The 26,383-nt window shown below is 40.2% G+C and overlaps 1 pseudogene; it reads right to left on the bottom strand.

Annotated features, from left to right (window-relative positions):
- Nucleotides 1-24,402: 24,402 nt before the first annotated feature.
- LOC129639831 (E3 ubiquitin-protein ligase makorin-1-like) lies at nucleotides 24,403-25,682 on the bottom strand (annotated as a pseudogene).
- Nucleotides 25,683-26,383: the final 701 nt, after the last annotated feature.

Genomic DNA, 26,383 nt, shown 5'->3' with positions numbered 1-26,383 from the left:
GTCTGCAAAGATGAGACATACGAGAAAGCTGAAAGAGAAGGCATGGACTGATAGGGGCATGGAGTGCCTTTTCTGCAAAAGCACAGATGGAAATGAGACAGAGGAGCTGAGAGTTTATCATTCTCTGTAAAGCTTAATTAGGTCATTGGCGAGGACAGAATATTAAAAAAAAAATCCCATCAGCTAAAGACCTGTGGGATCTAACTCCCTCATTCCTGCTCCTTAGATCTTAGAATAAATGAAGCCTTTTCCAAGTTACAAAAATGATGGTGAAAAATGATTGATTGTCCTAATGAGGAAAGAGAACAGCTGCCCGAACAGCAGATGTAACTTTTATAATCATTTCCTCTTCATTGGTTTTCTCCCTAACGACCCCAGCACTGATGATAGTATTTAAGAAGGAGGGCGTGTAATGGGCAGAGGCCTGGAATGATCAGGAAGCTTGGGCAAAGAGGGAAATGGTTGGCCTGAGTCCCTTGTGATTGGCTGCATTTCTAACAGGCCCAAAGTTATGGCTATTCATCAGGCTGGTTGAAGACAGAATAACTAGAGTTTGTGGTGACCCAGTGTCCCAGGATTGAGGGCCAGGCCTGATAGAAAAATCACCCACAGCTACCACATGTACTTAAATCTGCTCCAGCTTCACTAAGATCCTAGTCTGAATAGTCATGCAGAAAGGAACATCCCTGCTGTTGTTGCTGTTAAGTTGCTTCAGTCGTGTCTGACTCTGTGTGACCCCATAGACGGCAGCCCACCAGGCACCCCTGTCCCTGGGATTCTCCAGGCAAGAACACTGGAGTGGGTTGCCATTTCCTTCTCCAATGCATGAAAGTGAAGAGTGAAAGTGAAGTTGCTCAGTCGTGTCCAACTCTTCGCGACCCCATGGACTGCAGCCTACCAGACTCCTCCATCCATGGGATTTTCCAGGCAGTGTACTGGAGTGGGGTGCCATTGCCTTCTCCGAGGAACATCCCTACCAGGGAACATTTAGCAGCAAATCTGCAAAGAAACTGAAATATGATAGCATAGGCAGCAGGCATGGTGGTTAGGGGCATGGGCCCTGGCAGCAAAGGCTGTATTCAAATTCTGACTCTACCACTTATCAGCTGTGTGATCATGGACAAGTCACTTAAATTCTCTGTGCTTTGATTACTAGCTATGTGGCCTTGGGCTAGTTTCTTATATCTCTGTGCCTTATTTTATAGTTTCCTAGTCTGTAAAATAAGGATGATAAGAATATCTATTTCATGAGATTGCTGAAGGGGTTAAATAAGTAAATGCAGTGCCCTTAGTACAGTGCCTGTCCTTATAGCAAGTCTATTTATGTGCTTCATAAATATTGTAAATAAACCTGCCATTGGCAAAACTGTAGATCATTCAAGTTTTTATGCCATCTGCAAAAGTGTGATGCAGCCAAGTTAGTCTTCAGTGCCCTCCAGATTCCTGGACCTCTTTCTTTGTCCCTTCACCTCCATGGCATGTTCCTTTATTCTGTACAAATATTGCACACAGATCTCAGGCAGGCCTAAGACCTCAATTCATGGTATGATGCTAGTGACTGTAAATCTTCATCATGTTTCTCCTCTCAGTCTTAAATCAAAAGGCTCCTATGGCATTTCAGACACTGGCCAGAAGTGATGGACATCTTGAGGCCACTTGATGCTCATTTCGAAGACCAGTTTTATGTGACCCCTCCTGGTGTCCCTTGCCACAGCTCAAAAATATCAAGCTTATGGTTCCACCAGCCCGGGCCCTAGATCCCAGCACATCTTGTTAAGGCAGTCCCAACACTGCACCCCCAAAACAGTCATCTGTTCAGCCTTTCGATGTAACCATTGCTGGTTCTGGATATGTTGGATCAGACCTGCTTGGTAATACTTTTATCCACATATCAGGTTAGCTGTCCCAAATTTTGGTGTAGTTCAAGTAGATTTAATTACCCCTATGTTGAAAAGCAAGGTTTTTTTTAGTGAAAACATTTGTCTTTCATTTCTTTTAGCCTCATGATGTCTCCATTTTGCAAGTGGGAAAAATCAGGTTTGGTTGCATATACTAGGAAGCCTATCTTAAAATACCTTCAAAAATATAGGAAGTTAATTACCCCAAATAAAGGACTAGCTCATTGTCAGGGCAGTGATCAGCTCTGGTCCTAAGAAGACCAACTTATTTTCTCTTAAGTATCTCTCAGCTCTCTTCCACTGGGTGGCTTGATTCTCAGGCTGGTAGATGGTGCTTCAGCACCCCTGGGGCTCAGATCCACACCCCAAAACACCTGAGGAAGACAGGAATAATCTTTTGTGATGGTTCTCTTTAAAAAAAAAGGTATTTATTTTTAATTGGAGGATAATTGCTTTACAATATTGTGTTGGCTTCTGCTATACATCAACATGAATCAGCCGTAGGTATACACACATCCCCTCCCTCTAGAACCTCCTTCCCACCTCCCACCCCATCCAACTCCTCTAGGTTGTCACAGAGCACTGGACTTAAGCTGCCTGCATGATACAGCAAATTTCCACTGGATATCTAATTTTACATATGGTAATTTACATGTTTCAATGTTTTATTCTCAATTCATTCTGACCCTGTGTTCATAAATCTGTTCTCTATGTCTGCATCTCCATTCTGGTGGTTCTCTTTTAAGAAGCACCCCAAAAGTGTCCTCTTATGCCTCATTGACCTGAATAATTCTGGAGGCTGGGAGAATATCCTGTGCTAACTGGCTTAGTTCTGGAATTTTGAGCCAATCACTGTCAAAAGGACTATAATTACATTTAGCTGAATTAGTCTCACCAGTGGCATTGGGGATGGGTTGGATTCCTTTCACTGGGGCAGGATTGGGAAAAGAAAGACATCTAAACAAAAGCCTGTGGTTTTGTTAGGAAGTGGTCATTGTCAAGATTCTGGATAGGTAACTGGGCAGTCCACCTCCGTAATGGCCTCCACCGTTTTTGCCTCCTGGTATTCACACCTGACCCCTCCCCTCCCCTTTCCTCTTACATTGAATAGGACTGACCTATGTCACCAATACAATATTCCGGAAGTGACAGTGTAACTGCTAAAGCTAGTCCTAAGAAGCATTGGGTCCTCTGCCTTGAATGCCTCCTGCTAGGAGAAGGCAGCAGCATGCCATGAAGACACCTTTGTAGCTTTGTGCTGGGGCCCGCAGAGAGAGGAACTGAGGCTTGCAGACAACAGCTTGTACCAATTTACCAGCCATGAGTGTGAATCATGTTGAAAGTGAATCCTCCTCCAGCCCCAGTCAAGCTGATATCTTAATGCAACCTCATGAGAGACTGAGCCAGACTCACCCAGATTCCTGAACTTCAGAAAACCATGAGAGATAGTAGATTATCTTTGTATGAAGCCACTAAGCTTTGAAGTGATGTTACACAGCATCCTACAACCAGAATGGCGACCTTCAATGGACACTGCAGCCATTTTTTAGGTCCAAGGGGTTTCCCTCCTCCCTTTTCTTTTCTTTATAAATAATTCAAGTAAAATGAGTACTTTTAAAAAGAATTCTCTATCTTTACTCCCCATTACTTTCACTGCTTCATTGAATTGGCAACTACTAACCAAATATGTTTTCTGAGGAACTTCACTTGAGTTCTTAAAAAATTCAGAACTTCTAAGCTGTGCCACAGAGAAGGCTGGCATGGAAAACATTGAACTGGGAAGTTGCCTGAGGAACAAAGTAAGGAGTTTGCCAGGCCCACCCAGATAGCTGACCTAGAGTCAGTCCTTAGCATGTATAGGCTCTTCCAACTTGGAAAAAGAACATTTCACTTTATGAATAATCAAGACAGAATTTCCCTCTGGAAATATGATAAAGCTAAAAAGGATTATAACATATCATTTGCTTTTTTCCTGATTATATAGGTAATAACTTTTAAAAATAAAAAATGTGGGGATAAACACTGAAAAGAATAAAGAAGACACTAGAAACCATGCATAATTTCACTACAGAGACTGCTACTAACATTTCTTCATTGCATTTCACTATAAAATTGTGACATGAAGTATACAGTTTTATATCCTGCTTTTTCTGTTATATTTTTAGCATTTTCACATGTAGTTGAATATTCTTTGAAAATACGTTCTTTACTGGATTCTTAAGGTTTTATTAAATAAGTGGTGTTGTTGCTGTTTAGTTGCTAAATAGTGCCCCACTCCTTGTGACCCCATGGACTGCAGCATGCTGGGCTTCCCTCTCCTTCACTATTTCCTGGGGTTTGCTCAAAATCATGTCCATTGAGTTGGTGATGCCATCCAACTATCTCATCCTCTGTTCCCCGTTTCTGCTGCCCTCAATCTTTCCCAGCATCAGGGTCTTTTACAATGAGTCGACTTCACATCAGGTGGCCAAAGTATTGGAACTTCAGCTTCAGCATCAGTCCTTCCAGTGAATATTCAAGGTTCATTTCCTTTAGGATTGACTGGTTTGATATCCTTGCTGTCCAAGGGACATTTATTTAGCCATTCTTCTAGGTTATTCCCACTTTTTTCTATTGTAGACAAAGCTGGGGGGATAATACTTGTACATTCATCATTGCCCACTTTTCTGATAATCTCTTTAGTATTAATATCTCTAATCCCTAGAAAAAGAATTATTGGATGAAGTTTGTGGTATTTTCTAAAGACATTGTTCTAATATTGCCAAATTTCCCTTCAGAAAGTCTTACCAATTTATAGCATTTGAAGATGGTAATGGGACTGTTCATGTCACTGCACATTTATCAAAACAGAGTAGGACAGTTTCTAAATGATCATTTCTAAATTATCAGTTTGAAAGGTAAAAGTAGTATCTTGCTTTAATTTGCATTCATTTATTAGTTGGAAGTTGAATACTCTCTCACACATTTATTAGCCATTTTTATTTTCTCTTTTGTGAAGTATTTATCACAACCTTCACCAACTTTTGCCATTAGGATTTCATCTTTTAAAAGAAACAGATTTTTAAAGTATGTAGATCAATAATATTAAATATAGTACAAACATGTTCCTTGTTTGCTCATTTGCCTTTTAATTTTATTTATGGTGTTCATAGATGATCATATTGATTTCTTTCTCTGCTTTTATATTTTGGAAGTATGTTACCATGTCCATATGATTTAAGCATTTGTATTTAAATTTGTGTTTCTCTTAATTATCAACCCATCAAGAATTTATTTTGTGGTATGGTGTAAGACTCTAACTTTGAGGCTATTTTTTTTTTTCTGATTTAGTTAGTTAATTGGCCCAAGAGAGTGTATTTAATAAGCCTTTAGTATGCCACTGATTAGTATGATGACCTTTGTTGCATATGAGATTCTTATGTATATGCATCTAGCAATGGTTCACTGTAGCTTTAGGTAGGGTACATTTTTGCCTCCTAGGTGGCTCAGTGGTAAAGAATCTGCCTGCCAATGCAGGAGATGCAGGAGACATTGGTTCATTTCCTGGGTTGGGAAGCTCCCCTGGAGGAGGAAATGGCAACATTCTCCAGTATTCTTACCTGGGAAATCCCATGGATAGAGGAGCCTGGCAGGCTACAGTCCATAGAGTTGCAAAGAGTAGGACATGACTGAGCATGCATGCTAGTTAGGGTACATTTAGATACAGTTGAGGTCTCCTTTTAATATTCAAAATATTAACAGGGCCAACCATACTCTACTGGACTCTGTGTTCTCTATAGCAACAGAAACAGAATTGCTGTTCACCAGTGGGTGAGATAGAACCTGAGGTTCTCTCTTTTAGGGATGCTAGAAGCTGGACTGGTCCATAAGCTCCTAAGGTAACTGGGAAATTTAACTGGGGCTGTTACAAGAGAAAGGGACTATACATATTTCTCAACTAGGGAAGGGGGAGAAAGATAAGGGAGAATGATGTGCAGTGTCATTATTTCAAGATAAAGTCTCATTTGAAATCTTCATAAGATATGGAGTCTTCATAACGTAACCCTTGTGGCAGAATCTTCAGTGTTTCCTAAACAATTGAAGACTGTAGTTTAAGAGATGTGTTACCTCAGTAGTAAGTTTTTAATGTTGGTGATTCAAGATTCTTTTAGAAGCAAGCACCTTTTAAAATATAGAACAGTCTTATGGACTCTGTGGGAGAGGGAGAGGGTGGGAAGATTTGGGAGAATGGCATTGAAACATGTAAAATATCATGTATGAAATGAGTTGCCAGTCCAGGTTCGATGCACGATACTGGATGCTTGGGGCTGGTGCACTGGGACGACCCAGAGGGATGGAATGGGGAGGGAGGAGGGAGGAGGGTTCAGGATGGGGAACACATGTATACCTGTGGCGGATTCATTTTGATATTTGTCAAAACTAATGCAGTTATGTAAAATTTAAAAATAAAATAAAATTAAAAAAAATTTTAATGTATGAAAAAAAAAAAGAAAATCAACACAATAAATCTAATAACCCTCTTTGCTCATAAAAAAAAGTGTGAAAAGTGAAAGTTAGTAGTTCAGTCATGTCCAGCTCTTTGTGACCACATGGACTATAGCCTGCGTGGCTCCTCTGTCCATGGAATTCTCCAGGCAAGAATACTGGAATGAGGGGGTGGTCCCAAGATGGCAGAGGAATAGGATTGGGAGACCTCTTTCTCCCCCCAAAATTCATCAAAAGATCATTTGAATGCTGAGCAACTACCACAAAACAACTTCTAGACACTGGCAGAGGACATCAGGAACCCAGAAAGGCAGCCCATTCTCTTTGAAAAGAGGGGTGTGATTACTGGCTTGATTGCTCTCTCCCCTTTTGACTCCCCCTCTTCTCCTCCTGGTCACCTCTATCTCCCTCCTCCCTCTTCTCTTTTCCATGTAACTCTGTGAACCTCTCTGGGGGAGAACCTCACTGTGGAGAATTTTTTCACCATTAACCTAGATGTTTTATCATCTGTGCTGTATGGATGGAGAAGTCTTGAGGCTACTGTAAGAATAAGACTGAAAGCCAGATGCAGGAGGCTTAAATCCAAAACTTGAGAACACCAGAGAACTCCTGATTCCAGGGAACATTAATAAATAAGAACTCATCCAAAAGCCTCCATACTTACACTGAAACCAAGCTCCACCCAAGAGCCAACAAGTTCCAAAGCAAGACATACCATGCTGATTCTCTAGCAATGCAGGAGTACAGCCCTGAGCATTAAAATACAGGCTTCTCAAAGCCATGCCAAACCCATAGACACCCCAAAACTCACTACTGGACACTTCATTGGATTGCAGAGAGAAGAGATGCAGCTCCACCCACAAAAACACAGATGCAAGCTCCCCTAACCAAGAAACCTTGACATGAACTAGTCCAGCCCCACTCACAGGGAGCAAGCTCCACAATAAAGAGGAACCACAAACTTTCAGCCTACAGAAAGGCCACCTCAAACACAGCAATCTAAACAAAATGAAAGGCAGAGAAACATACAGCAGGTAAAGGAACATGATAAATGCCCACCAAACCAAACCAAAGACGAGATAGGGAGTCTACCTGAGAAAGAATTCAGAATAGTGATAGTAAAGATGATCCAACATCTTGAAAACAAAATGGAGTTACAGATAAATAGACTAGAGACAAGGATTGATAATATGCAAGAAATGTTTAACAAGTACCTAGAAGAAATAAAAAAGAGTCAATCAAGAATGAATAATGCAATAACTGAGATCAGCAGCACTCTGGAGGGAACCAATAGTAAAATAACTGAGGCAGAAGAGAGGATGAGTGAGGTAGAAGATAGAATGATGGAAATAACTAAAGCAGAGAGGAAAAAAGAATTAAAAGAAATGAGGACAACCTCAGAGACCACTGTGACAATGTTAAATGCCCCAACATTTGATTCATAGGAGTCCCAGAAGAAGAAAAAAAAAGAAAGGCATGACAAAATACTTGAGATAATAGCTGAAAACTTCCCCAAAACGGGGAAGGAAATAGCCATCCAAGTCCAAGAAACCCAGAGAGTCCCAAACAGGATAAACCCAAGGTGAAACCCCCCAAGACACATATTAATCAAATTAACAAAGATCAAACACAAAGAGCAAATATTAAAAGCAGCAAGGGAAAAGCAACAAAAACACACAAGGGGATCCCCACAAGGATAACAGTTGATCTTTCAATAGAAACTCTTCAGCCCAGAAGGGAATGGCAGGACATACTTGAAGTGATGAAAGAGGAAAACCTACAATGCAGATTACTGTACCCAGCAAGGATCTCATTCAAATATGAAGGAGAAATCAAAAGCTTTACAGACAAGCAAAAGCTGAGAGAGTTCAGCACCACCAAACCAGCTCTTCAACAAATGCTAAAGGATCTTCTCTAGACAGGAAACAGAAAATGTTTATAATCTCGAACCCAAAACAACAAAGTAAATGGCAATGGGATCATACTTATCAATAATTACCTTAAATGTCAATGGGTTGACTGCCTCAACCAAAAGACAAAGACTGGCTGAATGGATAGAAAAACAAGACCCCTATATATGCTGTCTTCAAGAGACCCACCTCAAACCAAGAGACACACACAGACTGAAAGTGAAGGGCTGTAAAAAGATATTTCACACAAATGGAGACCAAAAGAAAGCAGGAGTAGCAATACTCATATCAGATAAAACAGATTTTGAAATAAAGGCCTTGAAAAGAAAGAAGGACAGTACATAATGATCAAAGGATCAATCCAAAAAGAAGATATAACATATACACACACACACACACACACACACACACACACACACACTCAACATAGGAGCACCGCAATAAGGCTGCTGCTGCTGCTAAGTCGCTTCAGTCGTGTCCGACTCTGTGCGACCCCATAGACGGCAGCCCACCAGGCTCCCCTCTCCCTGGGATTCTCCAGGCAAGAACACTGGAGTGGATTGCCATTTCCTTCTCCAGTGCATGAAAGTGAAAAGTAAAAGTGGTTCATAGAGGATCCTGCTGTGATGTATGTCAGAGAGTGTTTTGCCTATGTTCTCCTCTAGGAGTTTTATAGTTTCTGGTCTTACGTTTAGATCTTTAATCCATTTTGAGTTTATTTTTGTGTATGGTGTTAGAAAGTGTTCTAGTTTCATTCTTTTACAAGTGGTTGACCAGATTTCCCAGCATCACTTGTTAAAGAGATTGTCTTTAATCCATTGTATATTCTTGCCTCCTTTGTCAAAGATAAGGTGTCCATATGTGCGTGGATTTATGTCTGGGCTTTCTATTTTGTTCCATTGATCTATATTTCTGTCTTTGTGCCAGTACCTAACCACCTCCCAGAATATTGGAAATAAAAGCAAAAATAAACAAATGGGACCTAATTAACCTTAAAAGCTTCTGCACATCAAAGGAAACTATTAGCAAGGTGAAAAGACAGCTTTCAGAATGGGAGAAAATAATAGCAAATGAAGCAACTGACAAACAACTAATCTCAAAAATATACAAGCAACTCCTACAGCTCAACTCCAGAAAAATAAATGACCCAATCAAAAAATGGGCCAAAGAACTAAATAGACATTTCTCCAAAGAAGACATACAGATGGCTAACAAACACATGAAAAGATGCTCAACATCACTCATTATCAGAGAAATGCAAATCAAAACCACTATGAGGTACCATTTCACACCAGTCAGAATGGCTGCGATCCAAAAGTCTACAAGCAAAAAATGCTGGAGAGGGTGTGGAGAAAAGGGAACCCTCTTACACTGTTGGTGGGAATGCAAACTAGTACTGCCACTATGGAGAACAGTGTGGAGATTTCTTAAAAAACTGGAAATAGAACTGCCTTATGACCCAGCAATCCCACTGCTGGGCATACACACGGAGGAAACCAGAAGGGAAAGAGACACGTGTACCCCAATGTTCATCGCAGCACTGTTTATAATAGCCAGGACATGGAAGCAACCTAGATGTCCATCAGCAGATGAATGGATAAGAAAGCTATGGTACATATACACAATGGAGTATTACTCAGCCATTAAAAAGAATACATTTGAATCAGTTCTAATGAGGTGGATGAAACTGGAGCCTATTATACAGAGTGAAGTAAGCCAGAAAGAAAAACACCAATACAGTATACTAACGCATATATATGGAATTTAGAAAGATGGTAACAATAACCCTGTGTACGAGACAGCACAAGAGACACTGATGTATAGAACAGTCTTATGGACTCTGTGGGAGAGGAAGAGGGTGGGAAGATTTGGGAGAATGGCATTGAAACATGTAAAATATCATGTATGAAACGAGTCGCCAGTCCAGGTTCGATGCACAATACTGGATGCTTGGGGCTAGTGCGCTGGGACGACCCAGAGGGATGGTATGGGGAGGGAGGAGGGAGGAGGGTTCAGGATGGGGAACACATGTATACCTGTGGTGGATTCATTTTGATATTTGGCAAAACTAATACAATTATGTAAAGTTTAAAAATAAAATAAAATAAAAAAGAAAAAGAAAAGTGAAAGTGAAGTCACTCAGTCGCGTCTGACTCTTAGCGACCCCATGGACTGCAGCCTACCAGACTCGTCCATCCATGGGATTTTCCACGCAAGAGTACTGGAGTGGGGTGCCATTGCCTTCTCCGAAGGCTAAGGCTAACAGGTATGAAAGCAGGAATTAACAGTAACACAATAATAGTGGGAGACTTTAATACACCACTCACACCTATGGAGAGATCAACCAAACAAAATTAGCAAGGAAACACAAACTTTAAATGATACAATGGACCAGGTAGACCTAACTGATATCTATAGGACATTTCACCCCAAAACAATGAATTTCACCTATTTTTCAAGTGTACACGAAACATTGTCCAGGATAGATCACATCCTGGGGCATAAATCTAGCCTTGGTAAATTTTAAAAAATTGAAATAATTCCAAGCATCTTTTCTGATTACAATGTGGTAACAGTAGAGGTCAACTATAGGAAAAAAAAAAACTATTAAAAATACAAACATATGGAGGCTAAACACACACCTCTGAATAACCAACAAATCATAGAAGAAATAAAAAAAGAAATCAAAATATGCATAGGAACAAATGAAAATGAGTCCATGACAACCCAAAACCTATGAGATTCAGTAAAAGCAGTGCTAAGGGGAAGGTTGATAGCAATACAAGCTTACCTCAAGAAACAAGAGAAAAATCAAATAAATAACCTAACTTTCCATCTAAAGCATCTAGAAAAATAAGAAATGAAGAACCCCAGGGTTAGAAGAAGGAAAGAAATCATAAAAATTAGGGCAGGAATAAATGAAAAAGAAAGGAGACTATAACAGAAATCAGCAAAACTAAAACCTGGTTCTTTGAGAAGATAAATAGGCAAACCATTAGCCAGACTCATCAAGAAAAAAAGGGAGAAGAATCAAATCAACAAAACTAGAAATGAAAATGGAGAAATCACAACAGACAGCACAGAAATTCAAAGGATCATAAGAGACTACTATCAGCAACTATATGACAGTAAAATGGACAACTTGGAAGAAATGGACAAATTCTTAGAGAAGTATAACCTTCCAAAACTGAACCAGGAAGAAACAGAAAACCTTAACAGACCCATCACAAGCATGGAAATCGAAGCTGTAATCAAAAAATCTTTCAACGATACTGGATGCTTGGGGCTAGTGCACTGGGACGACCCAGAGGGATGGTATGGGGAGGGAGGAGGGAGGAGGGTTCAGGGTGGGGCACTCATGTATACCTGTGGCGGATTCATTTTGATGTTTGGCAAAACTAATACAATTATGTAAAGTTTAAAAATAAAATAAAATAAAAAATCTTTCAACAAACAAAAGCCCAGGACCAGATGGCTTCACAGGTGAATTCTACCAAAAATTTAGAGAAGAGCTAACAGCTGTCCTACTCAAACTCTTCCAGAAAATTGCAGAAGAAGGTAAACTTCCAAACTCATTCTATGAGGTCACCATCACCCTAATAGCAAAACCAGACAAAGATGCCACACACACAAAAAAGAAAACCACAGGCCAGTATCACTGATGAACATAGATGGAAAAATCCTCAACAAATTTTAGCAAACAGAATCCAACAACATATTAAAAAGATCATACATCATGACCAAGTGGGCTTTATCCCAGGGATGCAAGGATTCTTCAATATTTGCAAATAAATCAATGTGATACACCACATTAACAAATTGAAAGATAAAAACCATATGATTATATCAATAGATACAGAGAAAGCCTTTGACATATTCAACATCCATTTATGATAAAAACCCTCCAGAAAGCAGGCATAGAAGGAACATACCTCAACATAATAAAAGCAATCTGTGATAAACCCACAGCAAACATTATCCTCAATGGTGAAAAAAATTTTTGTTTTAATTTTTTTAAATTTAAATTTATTTTAATTGGAGGCTAATTACTTTACAATATTGTATTGGTTTTGCCATACATCAACATGAATCCACCACAGGTGTACACGTGTTCCCCATCCTGAAACCCCCTCCCTCCTCCCTCCCCGTACCATCCCTCTGGGTCATCCCAGTGCACAAGCCCTGAGCATCCTGTATCATGTATTGAGCCTGGACTGGCGATTCGTTTAACATATGATATTATACATGTTTCAATGCCATTCTCCCAAATCATCCCACCCTTGCCCTCTCCCACAGAGTCCAAAAGACTGTTTTATGCATTTGTGTCTCTTTTGCGGTCTCTCATACAGGGTTATCGTTACCATCTTTCTAAACTCCACATATATGTGTTCAGTTCAGTTCAGTTCAGTTCAGTTGCTCAGTCGTGTCCGACTCTTTGCGACCCCATGAATCACAGCACGCCAGGCCTCCCTGTCCATCACCAACTCCCGGAGTTCACCCAGACTCACGTCCAGCCATCTCATCCTCTGTTGGCCCCTTCTCCTCCTGCCCCCAATCCCTCCCAGCATCAGGGTCTTTTCCAATGAGTCAACTCTTCACATGAGGTGGCCAAAGTACTGGAGTTTCAGCTTTAGCATCATTCCTTCCAAAGAAATCCCAGGGCTGATCTCCTTCAGAATGGACTGGTTGGATCTCCTTGCAGTCCAAGGGACTCTCAAGAGTCTTCTCCAACACCACAGTTCAAAAGCATCAATTCTTTGGTGCTCAGCCTTCTTCACAGTCCAACTCTCACATCCATACATGACCATAGGAAAAACCATAACCTTGACTAGACGGATCTTTGTTGGCAAAGTGATATCTCTGCTTTTGAATATGCTATCTAGGTTGGACATAACTTTCCTTCCAAGGAGTAAGCGTCTTTCAATTTCATGGCTGCTGTCACCATCTGCAGTGATTTTGGAGCCCCCCAAAATAAAGTCTGACACTGTTTCCACTGTTTCCCCATCTATTTCCCATGAAGTGATGGAACCAGATGCCATGATCTTCATTTTCTGAATGTTGAGCTTTAAGCCAACTTTTTCACTCTCCTCTTTCACTTTCATCAAGAGGCTTTTTAGTTCCTCTTCACTTTCTGCCATAAGGGTGGTGTCATCTGCATATCTGAGGTTATTGATATTTCTCCGGGCAATCTTGATTCCAGCTTGTGCTTCATCCAGCCTGGCATTTCTCATGATGTACTCTATGTATAAGTTAAATAAGCAGGGTGACAATATACAGCCTTGACATATCCCTTTTCCTATTTGGAACCAATCTGTTGTTCCATGTCCATTTCTAGCTGGTGCTTCTTGACCTGCATACAGATTTCTCAGAAGGCAGGTCAGGTGGTATGGTATTCCCATCTCTTTCAGAATTTTCCACAGTTTGTTGTGATCCACACAGTCAAACGCTTTGGTGTAGTCAATAAAGCAGAAGTAGATGTTTTTCTGGAACTCTCTTGCTTTTTTCAATGATCCAACGGATGTTGGCAATATGATCTCTGGTTCCCCTTCCTTTTCTAAATCCAGCTTGAACATCTGGAAGTCATGGTTTATGTACTGGTAAAGCCTGGCTTGGAGAATTTCGAGCATTACTTTTCTAGTGTGTGAGATGAATGAAATTGTGCAGGAGTTTGAACATTCTTTGGCATTGCCTTTCTTTAGGATTGGAATGAAAACTCATCTTTTCCAGTCCTGTCACTACTGCTGAGTTTTCCAAATTTGTCGGCATATTGAGTGCAACACTTTCACAGCATCATCTTTTAGGATTTGAAAGAGTTCAACTGGAATTCCATCACCTCCACTAGCTTTGTTCGTAGTGATGCTTCCTAAGGCCCACTTGACTTCACATTCCAGGATGTCTGGCTCTAGGTTGGTGACCACACCATCATAATTATCTGGGTCATGAAGATATTTTTTGTATATTTCTGCTGTGTATTCTTGCCACCTCTTCTTAATATCTTCTCCTTCTGTTAGGTCCCTACCATTTCTGTCCTTTATCGAGCCCATCTTTGCATAAAATGTTCCCTTGGTATCTCTAATTTTCTTGAAGAGATCTCTAGTCTTTCCCATTGTATTGTTTTCCTCTATTTCTTTGCATTGATCCCTGAGGAAGGCTTTCTTATCTCTCCTTGCTATTCTTTGGAACCCTGCATTCAAATAGGTATGTCTTTCCTTTTCTCCTTTGCCTTGAGCATCTCTTGTTTACTCAGCTATTTGTAAGGCCTCCTGAGACAACCATTTTGCCTTTTTGCATTTCTTTTTGTTGGGAATGGTCTTGATCCCTGCCTCCTGTACAGTGTTATGAGCCTCCATCCATAGTTTTTCAGGCACTCTGTCAATCAGATCTAATCCCTTGAATCTATTTGTCACTTCTACTGTATTATCGTAAGCGATTTGATTTAGGTCATACCTGAATGGTCTAATGGTTTTCCATACTTTCTTCAATTTAAGTCTGAATTTGGCAATAAGGAGTTCATGATCTGAGCCACAGTCAGCTCCCAGTCTTGTTTTTGCTGACTGTATAGAGCGTCTCCATCTTTGGCTGCAAAGAGTATAATTAATCTGATTTCGGTTTTGACCATCTGGTGATGTTCATGTGTAGTCTTCTCTTGTGTTGTTGGAAGAGGGTGTTTGCTATGACCAGTGTGTTCTCTTGGTAAAACTCTTTTAGCCTGTGCCCTGCTTCATTTTGTACTCCAAGGCCAAATTTGCCTGTTACTCCAGATATCTTTTGACTTCCTACTTTTGCATTCCAGTGCCCTATAATCAAAAGGACATCTTTTTTGGGTGTTAGTTCTAGAAGGTCTTGTAGATCTTCATAGAACTGTTCAACTTCAGCTTCTTCAGTATTACTGGTCAGGGAATAGACTTGGATTACTGTGATATTATGTGGCTTAGCAGACTAAAGCTTATTTCTTGTTTAGACTAAGCCACCATGATATTAGTGGCTTAGCAGACTAAAACTTATTTCTTGCTTTCATAACTGTGCACGGAGAGTTCCTGGTCAGCAGATAGTGTTCCATGCAGTCATTCAGGGACCCACACTCCTTCCATCTTGTGTCTCTGCTGTCCTATAAGGCATGACTCCACCACTTAACCCTGTTCATCTAGCTAGCAACCACGTGAAAGAAAAGAAGGTGGAGAAGGCACACTTGCTTCCCAATGGCCTGAGCTCAGAAGAGGCATACATCACAGCTGCTTACTTTCTTTTGTCAAAAACTAGCTATATGGCTCTACCTAGATGTTGGAAATATAGTACCTGGCTGAGAAGCAATTTTCTAAGAACCTTTTTATACCATGCAAGCAAATGAATGAATTTTATCGTATGGCTAGCTATCTCTGCCATATTCACTAAGAAGATTTTCAGATATATAATTCATGGAGTTGATAGGAAATTGGTATAACAGAGTTTATCAGCCTTGTCACTACTGACATTTTGGATTGAATAATTCTCTGTTGCAGGGGCCTTTCCTGTACATTTAAAGTCGTTTAGCAGCATCTCTGGACTCTCCTCTTTAGATACCACTAGCATCCCCCTAGTTGTTGCTGTTTTTTATTCATTGCCCTTGTCCTTTGTTTGATCTCATACTTTTTCTGTCTTCTCTTGTTTTAATTGAGCATTTTCTATGATTCCATTTTCTCTCTTCTCTTAGCATATCAATTGTACTTCTTTTTTTATAACTTCTACTTAGTGGTTGGTCTAGAGTTTTCAACATATGCAACTATTCCACATCAACTTTCAAATAACCCTATACCACTTCACAGTAGTATAAGTACCTTCTAACAGAGTATTCACAGTTCCTCCCTTCCATCCCTTATAACCTTGCAGTCACTCATTTCATTTATTTGTAAGCTATATTTGCTGAATACATTGCTTTTTACAGTTATTATGAACTGTTATGTATTAGGTTGATTAACAATTAGAAAAATAAAAGTATTTTATTTTACCTTCATTCCTTCTATTGCACTCTTCTTTATGTAGTTCTGCCTTTCTGAGCTATATAATTTTTCTTCTTTTAGAAGAACTTTTGTTTTTAACATTTCTTACAAGGTAGGTCTACTGGCAATAAACTCCTTCAATTTCTTTTTTTTAATATTTATTTATTTTTATTTTTGGCTGTGCTGTCTTCGTTGCTCTGCGGGCTTTTCTCTAGTTGTGATGCATGGGCTTCTCATTACAGTGGCTTCTCTTGTTGAGGAGCACAGGTTCTAGGGCATTCAGGCTTCATTAGTTGTGGCAGATGGGCTCAGTAGTTGTGGCAGATGGGCTCAATAGTTGCAGATCCTGGGCCATAGAATGCTGGCTCAGTAACTATGGTGCACAGGCTTAACTGTTCTGAGGCATGTGGGAATCTACCCAGACCAGGAATCAAATCTATGTCTCCTGCATTGGCAGGTGGATTCTTTACCACTGAGCCACCAGGGAAGCCTCCTCAGTTTTTGTTTGTCTAAGAAATTCTTTAGTTCTCCTTCACTTTTAAAGAATAATTTGATTGGATACATAATTATAAGTTGGTGGGTTTTTTCTTTCAACACTTTAAATGTTTCACTTCACTCTTTTTGCTTGCATGATTTCTGAAGAGAAGACTGTTGTAAACTTTAACTTTTCTCTGTAGGTGAAGTGTTTTATTTCTTTGTCTTCTTTCAATGTTTTTTCTGTCTTTGACTTTCTGCAATTTAAATACAATATGTCTAGGTATAGATTTTTAAATATTTGTCTTTTTGGGTGTTCTCTGAGCTTCTTGGATCTGTGGGTTGGTGTCTGTCATTAATTTTGGAAATTTTTCAGTCATTATTATTTCAAATATTTCCTCTCTTTCTACTCCATCTGGTATTTCTATTATGCATATATGACACTTTTGTAATTGTCCCATAGTTCTTGAATATTATGCTCTATCTTTTCATTTTTTTCTCTTCTAAAACTTCAGTTTTAGAAGTTTCTATTAACATATCACTGATTCCTTCTTTAGTCATATCTAGTCTGTTGCTGAGCCCATCAAAGGCATTCTTCATTTGTTAGTTTTTTTAATTTCCAGCATTTCCTTTTGATTCCCAGAATTTCTGTCTCTCTGCTTACATTTCCATCTGCTTTTGCCTGTTATCCACTTTTGCCATTAGAGCCTTTAGTATATTAATCATAGTTGCTTTAAATTACAAGTCTGATCATTGCAAAATCTCTGCCATATCTGAGTCTGATTCTGATGCTTGGTTTATCTTTTAGAGATTTTTTTGTCTTTTGGAATGCCTTGCAAATTATTTGTAGAAAGCCATCCTGTGTGCTCTTCTCTCATTGTATTCATTGCTCAGCTACATTTAGAGGATCCAAAGCATATAGGGAGGTTCGAGAAGGAGGGGACATATGTATACTTATGGTTGATGCATGTTGTTGTATGGCAGAAACCAACACAACATTGTAAAGCAATTATCCTCCAATTAAAAATAAATTTAAAAAAGCATATAGGGGATGATAGGCTTAATAACGGAGAAGGCAATGGCACCCCACTCCAGTACTCTTGCCTGGAAAATCCCATGGATGGAGGAGCCTGGCAGCTGCAGTCCATGGGGTCGCTAAGAGTCGGACACGACTGAGCGACTTCACTTTCACTTTTCACTTTCATGCATTGGAGAAGGAAATGGCAACCCGCTCCAGTGTTCTTGCCTGGAGAATCTCAGGGACGGGGGAGCCTGGTGGGCTGCCGTCTATGGGGTCACACAGAGTCAGACACGACTGAAGCAACTTAGCAGCAGCAGCAGCAGGCTTAATAAGGTAGAGGGAACCTGGACCCCCTGAATCACTGCTTAAAGAGAAGCCACCAGGGAGAGTCTTTCAACTTAAATACCTACAGTGAATTTTGTGTGAATGAGAAATAATCTCTATTAGAATTTAGAATAAATTCATTTCTGTAGCATAGTGAAGTTTAACCTGAATAATTCAGGAGCTCAAAACATTTGATATTAAAGAATAGAGTGACCCTAGAAATTTGGAAGACTTGCGGAAATGTAGGTATAGACATTAGTGTTTATGCATATCAGTAAACAAAATGCATTTATTCTCATTACTTTAAAATGATGTATTATAATAATTCTAATTGCAGAAAACCATATTAGCAAAATGATAAAGTCCCTTAACAGTCTCGCAGTTCTTCAGCATCTACCTGAGGGTCTAGTGTGTCAACTAGACACCCAAGAGTCAAGATAACTATAAAGTGGGGCCCAGCCTACTTCCCCACAGTCTGATTCTGATAATGCTGACCAGTACATTCTTTTCCAAGGTAGGAGTCAGAAGAAATTTTCCATTTTGGTTGCTTTTCATAGAAATTGAAGAATGAGATTAAGGGACTCATTCAGATGGCTATGTTAAATGACAAATGCAGATAATAAGTCAACTGAATAGCAGATATTAGAAGGAAGTCAAACATGTAGATGTTTAATCCTTCCCATTAATTGGAATAAAAATCCTGTGGAATGTGAAGGGTTGGGGGTCACTGGGTTAAATTAATCCCTGGTTTTTCTTAGACTACTTAAGAGACTTTGGAGTTGCTGTCTTTAAAAATGCAAACTGCATTGCACTATTTACATATTTTATGCGGGAAGTGGCAGGTTTTAATTTTAACTGCATACCAACTTCTCAATTGTTCCCTGAACAGAATAGAAACTTAGAGAAAATTAGATGGAGGGGAAAAAAACTGATAGTAAAACCAGAAACTGAAATGAGTTTAAAGTTCAAACAAAGTGCATTCCAAAGTGCTGGAACATTCTATAATCCATGCACATTTGATCAGGAAAACTACATGGTCTCTTATAGTGTTTTTTACCTGTCTGAAGAGACTCAAAGCAAGTAAAATTCATTCTAGAAGAAAAAAATAGACTCATGATATGCACAAAGAGCTAGCTGTAGGGTTTTAAGAATTTCTTCCAATCTGATAGTAAACTTTAAGGACAAAAAGGGGTTGATTTTATGCTTTGGCCTTCCTTGGTTTTGTGCTTTGTAATAGTACCTACCTTCTATTTAAATTGTGTGAAGGAATGTTAAATGACAAATGACAGATAAATTTTGAGCCACACACAAAAAAGAAAATGCCTAACGAGAGACTTAAAAACTCCCCAGTCCTGAAAGGAAGAATATTCTTTTTCTTTTTTTTGACTAAATTCTTTTGTGTGGAGCTTCATGAATTGAGGTGCCTGACTTTGAGGTGAGGATATACTCTTGTAAAAGCTACCTTATCACTTTCGAGCACACTTTCTTCAGGCAACATTTATAGACATCTGCCTCTGGCTTGCAGTAAGCTCTTTGCCCTCTATCACCAAATATTACATTAGTCAAGATAGGATAGGCTGTGCTGCAGTAACAAAACTACCTTTGTGAGTAGGGTGAAAACTGCCCTTCTCTTACTGTCAAGAGACTTTCTTTTCAACCAGTCCTGCTTTCACCTTCAAAATGATGTTGTTATTGTTGCTTTTCCTGAGGGCTTCAAGTTCTTATTTTGAACAGTAGTATCTGATCATCTTCTCTCTGCATTTCATCTTCAGTAGTCTTCAAGGCAATGTGGACACTCCTAACTGTCCAGATGAGAGTCACACTAATGAAGCACAGGAAAGAAAACCCCAAAGTGAATTTTCATTTCCAGCCATTATTCCTGAAACACACTGCTTTAATTCTTGATGTTCATGTGTACTTTTGTGACAAGCTTTTGAGTGCAAAGCACCCAGGCTCAGCTCTGTGTCCTCCTGGGCATGTGAGCAGATGTGTATAGGACTGGGGAGTTTTTAAGTCTCTCATTAGGCATTCACTTTCTAATCAAGGACTATTTCACAAGAAGCTCAAATAAACTCTTAGGGACAGCAATAAGGCACTAAAGTTTGCCAAAAGATATGTCCAACCTACATGTTAATGGTGGTGCCATTTTTTTTATAACTATTGGAATGTGTTTTTTTAAATTGGGGTATAGTTGAATGTATCATGCAAGTTACAGATGTACAACACCTTGTGTAAACCCTACAGTCAGGTTTTCTGTGGGTCATTAAATGGTGAGTGTTCCCACAGTGACATGCAAGAGGCAGCTTGACCCATTACTTGGGAAGAGACTATGAATCGTTTTTAGGTTTTGTGTTTTGCCTAAGAAATGATCTTACTTTATATTTTTATTTCAGTTTGTAAATTCTACTCTGTAAGAAAAGTCCATTCTTACTTTGTAAGAAAAGTCACTGTTTTTAAAGTTTATACTCCATTTATAGATATTATAAAATATTGGCTATATTCTCTGTGTTGTACAGTATATCCTTGTAGCTTATTTATTTTATGCATAATAGTTTGTACCTCTTAATCCCTGCTCCTGTTTTGCCCCTCCCATCTTCCCTCACCTTCATGGTAACCGCTAGTTTTCTGTATCTGTGAGTTTATTTCTTTATTTTTTTTTTTTGTACTGACTAGTTTTATTTTTTAGATTCCACATATGTGTTATCATACAGTGTTTGTCATTCTCTCACTTATTTCACTTAGCATAATACTCTTCAAGTCTACCCACGTTGTTGCAAATGGCAAAATTTTATTCTTTTTTATGGCTGAGTAGTTGTTGGAAGAGGGTGTTTGCTATGACTAGTGCACTCTCTTGGCAAAATTCTGTTAGCCTTTGCCCTGCATTTTGTACTCCAAGGCCAAACTTGCCTGTTACTCTGGGTATCTCTTGACTTCCTACTTTTGCATTCCAGTCCCCTATGATGAAAAGGACATCTCTTTTTGGTGTTAGTTCTATGAAGTCTTGTAGGTCTTCATAGAATCGTTCAACTTCAGCTTCTTTGGCATTAGTCATTGGGGCATAGACTTGGATTACTATGATATTGAATGGTTTGCCTTGGAAGTGAACAGAGATCATTCTCTTGTTTTTGAGATTGCACCCAAGTACTGCATTTTGGACTCTTTTGTTGACTATGAGGACTAATCCATTTCTTCTAAGGGATTCTTGCCCATGGTAGTAGATATAATGGTCATCTGAATTAAATTCATTCATTCTGGTCCATTTTGGTTCACTGATTCCTAAAATGTCAGTGTTCACTCTTGCCATCTCCTATTTGGCCACTTCCAATTTACCTTGATTCATGGATGTAACATTTCACATTCCTATCGTATTGTTCTTTACAGCATCGGACTTAGCTTCCATCACCAGTCACATACACAACCGGGCATTGTTTTCACTTTGGCTCAGCCTCTTCATTCCTTCTGGAGCTATTTCTCCACTCTTCTCCAGTAGCATATTGGGCACCTACCAACCTGGGTAGTTCATCTTTTAGTGTCATATCTTTTTGCCTTTTCATACTGTTCATGGGGTTCCCAAGGCAAGAGCCTCCTGAGAAATCTGTATGCAGGTCAAGAAGTAACAGTTAGAACCAGACATGGAACAATGGACTGGTTCCAAATTGGGAAAGGAGTATGCCAAGGCTGTATATCGTCACCTTGCTTATTTAACTTATATGCAGAGTATATCATGCGAAACTCCAGACTGGATGAAGCACAAGCTGGAATCAAGATTGCCAGGAGAAATATCAATACCCTCAGATAAACAGATGATACCGCCCTTATGGCAGAAAGTGAATAGGAACTAAACAGCCTCTTGATTAAAGTGAAACAGAAGAGTGAAAAAGCTGGCTTAAAACTCAACATTCAGAAAACTAAGATCATGGCATCTGGTCCCATCACTTCATGGCAAATAGTTGTGGAAACAATGGAAACAGTGACAGACTTTATTTTCTTGGGCTCCAAAATCACTTCAGATGGCAACTGCAGCCGTGAAATTAAAAGATGCTTGCTCCTTGGAAGAAAAGCTATGACAAACCTAGATAGCATACTAAAAAGCAGAGACATTATTTTACCAACAAAAGTCCGTGTAGTCAAAGCTGTGGTTTTTTCAGTAGTCAAGTATGGATGTGAGAGTTGGACCATAAAGAAAGCTGAGTGCCGAAGAATTGATGCTTTTGAATTGTGGTGTTGGAGAAGACTCTTGACAGTCCCTTGGACTTCAAGGAGATCAAATCAGTCCTAAAGGAAATCAGTCCTGAATATTCATTGGAAGGGCTGATGCTGAAGCTCCAATATTTTGGCCACCTGATGTGAAGAACTGACTCATTGGAAAAGACCCTGATGCCGGGAGAGATTGAAGGCAGGAGGAGAAAGGGACAGCAGAGGATGAGATGTTTGGATGTCATCACCGACTCAATGGACATGAGTTTGAGCAAGCTCTGGGAGTTGGTGATGGACAGGGAAGCCTGGTATGCTCAGTCCATGGGGTCACAAAGAATCGGACACAGCTGAGAGACTGAACTGAACTGAACTGATGGCTGAGTAGTATTCCATTGTGTATAAATATATATATCACATCTTTGTCCATTCATCTGTTGATGGACACTTAAAGTGAAAGTGAAGTCACTCAGTCATGTCCGACTCTTAGTGACCCCATGGACTGCAGCCTACCAGGCTCCTCCGTCCATGGGATTTTCCAGGCAAGAGTACTGGAGTGGGGTGCCATTGCTGCTTCCATATCTTAGCAATTGTAAATAATGCTGCTAAGAGCATTGGGGTTGCATGTATCTTTTGTGTGTGTTGGGGGGAGTTAAAAATTGTTTTATTTGGAAAAAGTGCATCTTAAAAAAGGGCAACTGCAAAATACAGAGACCTCTGCAACAATTACTGTTTTTTTTTTTTTTTTTCCTTAAAGTGAAAAGAATGAGTGATATCCGAGGCATCAGAGCAGTAGATGGACACATCTGGGGCACCTCCAAGTTATTTTCAGGAAACAGAACAAAACACAAAGCTAAAAATTCCAATCAAGGAATTATTCTAACAATTTAACATTAGCTTATCTTGTGAATTACCACTCTCTGTTTCCCCTTTTAGTGGAAAAGCCTGACTTACTATAGTGCCAACCAATGACTCCACTACAGGAAACACCTTAGAACATAGTTTTGAATCACACTGTCTAGCTGCAAAACTCGGGGATGGAATGAGGCAAATACCCACCAAAAAGGAACACAAAAATCTGACAAGAAACCCCTCAAATGAGGACAAAGTTTTATCAAAATGTGCCTGGGCTGAGAATTCTAGGAGATCATACAACATTAAACACAACTGTGGACCCAAGCCCTAGGTTGTATTAATACATGGGATAACCATATAGTTTGCACTTCTGTGGCTAAGCCCATTTCTCTATTTATACAGACAGAGCTAGCATTGCTCTATTAACAGCTACCAATAAACTGCTTTGTCCTTTAAGATCTATTTGCCACATGAGGCTGAAACCACTAAACCGAATTTTTTCACTAAGGCTACAAACACTGCGTCTATGCAGGGATGGGAAGCTTGTCATGCACTCACACATCCGAAGTCCATCTGCCTTGGGGAGTCAGCTTCCAACTCTGCATTATTTTCTTCCACTCCCATCTTATATGTGTTCTTTCACAATTTTCCTATCACACTAAACACAGTAAAAATCTCTAATACATTCACATCTGGTTCTGGTTACCCAGTAGTATTACTTGTGTGCAATGAAACAAGAGACCAAAAACCACAGGACGAGTGCACAGGGAGGGGGATGACAGGATAGGGACCAGACAGAAAACACAGATGTGCAGATTTCACCAGAAACCAAGTACCCACCTGCCAAGTCTAGAGCAGAAGGAGGCTACAGTTCAGTTCCTTCACCTATCACCCCGATTCCTGAACCCCCAAAGCAGGAACCAGTGCTGTTACTTCTGAACCCAGGGTCCTCAAAAATGAGTCCTGGAAATCCAGAAATGCTCCCCTCCAACTGTGTGAATCTGGTGGAAAACATGAAGCGACAAACCTACACTAACTGTCTGACAGTTAAATTCATGTTACAAAAAAACTAACTTTCAGATTTATTTTTGTAACTTTTTTAAACAGAGAAAACAAAATACTTCTTGGGTAAAGGTGGGGGGTTGAGAAGACAGGCCCTGGGTAAAAATGATTAGGACAGTACCTGGAGTTGAGAGGCCTGCCTAGGAGAGCAGCCCAGGCATGGCCGCTGCCCCTGAGGCCCGCTGCCGTCTGAGGCTCGGCAGACCAGTTCATGTGCCCCGCCGAGCTGCTATAGATCCAAGTCATAAAAATCTTCCAGCTCATCGTGAAACAAGTCCCACTCGTCTTCAGAGTCTGTCAGGTTGTCACCCCCACCTGCAGCCAAAAGCATGAGCAACATCTCACCCAGCTCAGAGGTGACAACCTCCTCTTTGTCATCAAGAGGGTTGCCATTCTCTCGGTCCTCAATGAGCTTCCAGAAGTGGTTCCTTCATTGGGCCTGGTATCTGCTTGACGTTCCCACTTTCTGTCTCTGTGGCTCCTCTTGACGGCCATCAGGGTATGCATGCTTGTAAAAACAGTTCCCTCCAAATAGGCAGCTCCCATGGCCTTCATCAAAATACCTGCAGGCCTTGTTGCTCATTGCCTTTTTGTATTTCTGAATGAGTTTCTGCTTCTCTTTTTTTCTCCTCCACCCAGTACTCACTTGGAATGACAAAGTTAGATATGATCTGGCATTCTAGGCAGGACTTTATCATCTTGCTCTCAAATTGCTTAGCACTCCTCCAGTTGCAAATACACTTGAGACAGTAGATGTGGTTGCAGTTGGAGAGGATCCCAAAGTGGTGCTTGCTGGGGTTGGCTTTCTCATAGACTACCTCCATGCAGATGCCACACACCATGTCCTTGCTGCGTTGCACTGTGAATGAGATCTCCGTGTCCTTCTTATGGGTCTTAATGCAGGATTTTATATGCTGTGACCTCTGGGCAGCATCCACAGGATAGAGGACCTGCAGCCCACACATGTCACATGCGTCTCCATGCAGATACATGCAGTACTCCCCATAGCGGCACTCCCCCACCGTGGCATAGGGGCAGAACTGCTTCTTAGTGTTCACCGTACTTTGCTTCCTCTCCGAGTCTTCCTTGGTCACTGAGCCCTGCAGGGGGCCTTCAGTGGAGGAAGGGGTAATCTGGCCACAGTAGGGCTGCCCTGGAACAAACTTCATGGCATTCATGGTCTTCTGACCCGGCTCCTACAGTTGCAAAGTTTGAATTTCTTGACTCAGCCTCGCCCATATTCATTTCAACAGTCGGTCCAACTGATGAGAGACTCGAGGAAGCAGCAAGAGGTGGCTTTTCAGTTAGATCTATAGCAGTTGCTTCTTCCTGTTTCAGTGGCTTGCTATGTTCATATCTGCAGTGGTCTCCATAAATACAGTACCCTCGCTGAAAATACTTGCACACTACACCACATGGACTGTCAAGAGAGGTCATGTGTGTAGCGACAGTTGTCTCCTTCCTTACAAACCCCATGCATGAAATACCGTCTGGGTTTCTGGTTTGTTTTTCATGCCTTTGGTCTCTCAGTCTTCACAATATCCCTTCTTGCCAACCCATCTCTACATCTCTTAGTGTTCCTCCTTTCCATTGAGTCCAAGTTCAATCTGCTTGCTGATGACAGGCCAATAAACTGAGAGATGAGATATTGAGGTCAGGAACAGGAAAGCCAGCAGACCGAGGTGATAGCAGACTAGGTCTCTGAAACACCATCCTGCATGTATCTTTTTGAGTTAGTGTTTTTGTTTCTCTAGGGTATATACCCAGGAGTGGAATTGCTGGGTCATGTGGCAGATTTAGTTTTTTGAGAAGTGTCCATACTGTTTTTCACAATGGCTGCACCAATTTACATTCTCCCCAACAGTGCATGAGGGTTAGGGTTATCCACATCCTCACCAACATTTGTTATTCGTGTTCTTTTTGATGATAGACATTCTAACAGGTGTGAAGTGATATCTCATTTTGGTTTTAATTTTCATTTCTCTGATGATTAATAGTGATATGGATCTTTTCATGTACCTGTTGGCCATCTATGTCTTCTTTGGAAAAATGTCTATTCAGAAATTCTGTCCATTTTTTAATTGGGTCACTTATTTTTTTGATATTGACTTGTGTGAGCTGTTTTGTATATTTTGGATATTGGCCCTTTATCAGTCATATCATTACCAAATACTTTCTCCCATT

The sequence above is a fragment of the Bubalus kerabau genome, chromosome X (assembly GCF_029407905.1).
Source record: "Bubalus kerabau isolate K-KA32 ecotype Philippines breed swamp buffalo chromosome X, PCC_UOA_SB_1v2, whole genome shotgun sequence".
Taxonomy (NCBI): domain Eukaryota; kingdom Metazoa; phylum Chordata; class Mammalia; order Artiodactyla; family Bovidae; genus Bubalus; species Bubalus kerabau.
The sequence above is the reverse complement of the archived record's forward strand: the minus strand, read 5'-3'. Positions and strand labels throughout refer to the sequence as shown.